Source organism: Nilaparvata lugens, chromosome 2, assembly GCF_014356525.2.
Source record: "Nilaparvata lugens isolate BPH chromosome 2, ASM1435652v1, whole genome shotgun sequence".
NCBI lineage: Eukaryota > Metazoa > Arthropoda > Insecta > Hemiptera > Delphacidae > Nilaparvata > Nilaparvata lugens.
The window spans coordinates 34124617-34129583 of NC_052505.1; positions in this window are offsets into that span (position 1 = coordinate 34124617).

Genomic DNA, 4967 nt, shown 5'->3' on the forward strand with positions numbered 1-4967 from the left:
AATGTTCTACAATAAAGATTTTGATGATTACCATGGTTATTAATCAATAATAGATCAACAATTCGATAGTAAATGAGGCATTTCAAGCCTTTCATAATGACATCACTCATTGAAAAGTGTCTCTATTCTGTTGAGGATTGTTCAGAACAGATTCTATACTGAGCATTTAGTTTCAAGTGCGTGATTTTTTGCCATCAACCTCTTGTCATAATTGAGGGTCTAGCCTATGATGAGTTCCCAGTGTGAAAACTTTTGTAACGGTTCTACTTTGATATGATATATTCGACTACATTGGTTTGTATTGAATACAATTTTTCATTTTGAAGTTACTATAACATTTTTCAATGTTTTATGCAGTGAAAAATTTGATTCTGTCCATTCTGATCTGATTTGGATCAACCTCATGAAATAGAGTGTTAACTGTTGCATTTTACAGAAAATGTTGTGAAACAAAAAAAGTTTCGCATCGGAAATATATTCCATTAATCAAGTTTATATTTTATATTCTGTACTCTCCATATTTCCTTGTTTCCTTCATAGCTCCAATGATAAATACAATATAATATTGTAATTCTTTATCGCTTGCGAACTGAACGAATGCATTGCTGCCGTGTGCCGACTAGTCCATGTCCAAGGTGATTCTCGAAAAGATTCGCTCGACTCAACAACAAAAGTTAGCGAGAGTATCGAACTCCACTGAAACAAAACCACTCGTCTTTTTCTTCAGGGACTTGCTGCCCAGTCTGAAAAACAAGAAAAGAACCGAGTCGAATGAAGAAGACAACCAAATTCTACAACAAATCAGAGTTGAAATCGTGAGTTTCTTCGGGGGAAAGGTTTTCTTGTTTTTTCGACGGTAGCCTTTCAAAGTTAATGAAGTTTTTCTTTGCTAGTAGGCTATTGAGAGCTCGTTGAAAGCACTTCTCGTCAGAAGTCTGTTTCCTCAGCAAGCTGGTCATCAATAAGTCACAACTAAATAGCATTAGGTGATTTCTAATTGTATCTGGAAAGTTGGATCCAATCTAACGGGAGTAGTGTTTACAAACTGGTAGTACTGTACTATCATGAATAAAAGATCCACCACATGCAGGTAATTTGGTCATGCCGAGGGACCATGGAGGAAGCTTTTTGTAGGAACGGAAATTCAATTCCTACTTAATTGATCTTCTCTTGAAGACTAATCCAATCGATTCATCTATTCAACCTTTAAATATATCAATGGGATGTACCACACCCTAGACATTTTTATTCATGTTCTCTCTCCTTTAAAACAATGTATTGGGATATTTCATACCTATGTGATTTCAATTTGCATCATTCTGATGCATTTGCTACATTGGCACTGACTGTCAGTGTGCTACTGCTCAGACAGCGACGGAAACTGTCGGCTCTGGGGTGTGGTACACCTGCAATTTTCCAAATGTTGAATTTTTTTTTATTTTATTTTTCTTCAAAGAATTACTTTTCTCAATTAACTCTCGTAGGTTATTTATGTTTTACTGTTCCACCTGACAAAATGACTCACAATTCGCAAGATAGTCAAAATTCGACTTCTACTCAAATTTTATATTAAAAAGCGTATAAAATTGATGAATAAATCTTGTTTTGGAAGTAATGGAATGAATGGATTTGCAAATCCGATTTAATACTGATTTTCTACATATTTCATCAGTTGTTCCAGTATAAAATATGAATATGTATGTGTGTTCCAACAATTTCCATAGAAAAATATGAACCTTTTTACTATTTACTATTTATTAGTTGGATATTATAAGAAAAACCTATGATTCTATGTCTTATGCATAAGTAGCCTACTAATTGAAAGTACTTATTTTTGAAGTTCAGATGATGTAGGTGAATAATGATAAACAAATCATAAAAATTGTAAAGAAATATTTTTTTCAAACCAATATCTTAGCGGATAAAGGTGCAATGATCAGAGAAAACCCAAGTAAAAACTTATACAAGAATGTTCCTTGATATTTTTCTGATATACCTTTGAGTTGTAACAGGCCATTGAAATATAACCAAGAAGAGATAAATGTAGAGAGAAGTTTTGAAAATTATCGAAATTTATAAGAATTATGATTAGAAATAAGTTGGAGTGTACCACATCCCAGTATTATATTAGTGTATCATTCCTGTAGGTGCTATATTTGAAGTTTAATTATTTTATAGATTCTTAGAGTTTTATTTTTATACTATGGATTTTAATAGAAAAGGGTTTTTTTGAGATACTGTAGCAAATGATTGTAAGAAAATTTTTATTTTCCTATTAGTGGAAAAACGGGTGAGTTTGAAATGAATTCATTCTAATTCCTCCAGACCTGAAGTGTTGTCCCATGTTCTCAGATCAAATTTAGTCAAACATCAGAGTTAACCGGAGCAAATCGAATGTTCAGTAAATTTTCCACAATGGCCAACTCCAAATCAATATTGATCAAATAGTGAAAAAAATCAATTCAAATCAATTTGATCTATCATCGATATAAACAATGTTCAAATGATCAAATGTTTGAATGATCTGTTCTTCGATTTGAATGCATTTCATGGGATGGTAGTGCTTGACACATGAAACGTTGGCCTATTCATTGTGATAATTTAGTGTGATTGACAACTTCCGTTGCCTCTCACTCAATCACTGTGCCCTCAAGTTCAAGTTCATATTCATGATCATAAGGAAAGTCCTCTACAAAGAACTGTTACTCCATCATCATGTCGAATAAGAAAGTCTTCTCAATCTATTCCAATCATTCCGTCATCGGAACTCGTGATCTACCAGGTCTGAATAGAACTTGATCTAGATATGTAACTATTTTGCAAACGGCTATCCACTAACAAAGCCCAATACGAATGTATTATGCATACTTCAAAACAAATCCCCACTATGACAGCAGCATTAGCCTGAAATTCACCTCCATAGCACTAATCGAATCTGAATTGCTTATTTACGTTATTTCAGAAGTGAAGAGTACTTCTACAACAATGATAAACAGGAGTTACAGTTAAGAGCAAAATATCACTGTTCTTCCAATTATAATTAATTATAATACACACCCACACACATATTGCTGATTCCATATGTAGCGTATATGAGGATTAATATGCAATTTTAGGCAGAATAATATCATGTAACTGCTTAGTTGGTAAACAAACATTTGAGCGTGCTGAGGAATGCTGATGTTTTCACAGCACTGCGGTATTAGCGGCTGCAGTTCTCCTGTTTATTTGAGTAACAGTATGCGCTTTCCCGCTTTTCCAAAGCGACAGGCCGCGACGGGAAAGCGCGGGAATAGCGTCCCCTGGCGGCGACAGCCGTAAACCGGAAACAGTTGTACCAACGTGACGTCATCACGGCAGCACGCGACCAGACTACTTTCCGAACGCAATTAATCTTCTTCCGCTTCCCAGGGGCGTCTTTATCACAAACAAGGTCACCCCTTTGCAGTTTTCCCCACTTTCCATTTTAGTCCAGATGCCTACTCGTTACAAAGATAAAGAAAGCTATTTTTCACTCATCTATGTAATTTTGGAAGAATGGTGCTGTCCCTATCGATTCTGGGAGGGATGCATTATCCCTTGTTATCATAATATTACTTTTATGTTCCATTTTATGTCACTGCACAACCCTTGCTCCGCGATTGTTATTTCCTCCTTTAGCTGTTCATATTACCGTTAATAGCAGATATTTATACGAAATAGTTGTATAAATATTTTGTTGTCTGACATTCAGCCTCATAAAGAATCTTCACTCATTGGTTTCTTGTTATAGGAATAAGTAAAATACTATACCGGAAAGTATTATCAGTATCTATATTTCATTAGGAAGCTGAAAGTGCTTCAAATGAAGAATACTTACAAATTATGTTTAAAAATAATAGTTTATGAGTAATTATAAATCCCAATAATCTCATGTTTACATTATTTTTCCACCCATGCATTTTTCAAGACTAATGCGTCACGAACACACGCATTTCTTTTCTCATCGGTTGTAGCTATTCTAATCATATCTGTAACTTACTGGTTCGCTATAAGTAAACTTATAATAAGCATAGCTGATATTAATAAGCATAGCAGGTATTCAATTATGAACCAGAAGAAGAAATCAATCTATTATTGTAAGGCCACGTAAAAATTGAAAAAAAAACTACTCTATAAGTATTATAGAATGTTCTGTATAAAATGTGAATTTATAGACTCAGAATAGAAAATAGCTTGTTCCAAGGCAATAATCCTTGAACGTAAGAAGATGATGATGACAACGAGTTTCCTTCACACGCGATTGATGGATAAACATTATTTGGTTGGAACAAATTAATGATAGGTTTGTGAAATATAATTCATATGACAAGTTTTTCGAATACGTATTCACTCGTCATGGGATAGTCTCATTGACAATTATTTCCCCTATTCCTGACAGGTATAGACATTTCTCTCACATTCTCATTACATGTTAATAAGGATGACTCAATATGAGAGAAAGGTGTACAACAAACATCGAAGTGGGGTGATAAATGGGGTACACGGGTTTTCCTTCCGTGCATAGATAGATGTACGAGTATTATTCTCATTACAGGCTGATAAGGATGTCAATGTCTGAGAGGAATAGGCTCAGGGTAGACCACATATCCACATGGGTGGAACCAACAGTTTAGACAGGAAGAATGGTGATTGGGATGAGAAAAAGAGAGCAAAATGTAGGAGAAGAGTGTTATCTGAGGCGACAGTATGCTTCGACCTGCATACTGAAACGTATCCATTTCCCATCACATATTCTCGGCTCGTTCCCATATATTTTCTTCTTTTTAAAGTTCGCTTCACATCTCCTCCTCCGGAGACACCTTCAATAAGGCGACTGATTCTCGGCATGCCTTATTTAGGCCGCCTTTTTCCTGCCTGACAGCCAACATCGCACCCCTGAGGAATCAACAGTTCCATGTTCCATACTGTATAATCACATACTTTCA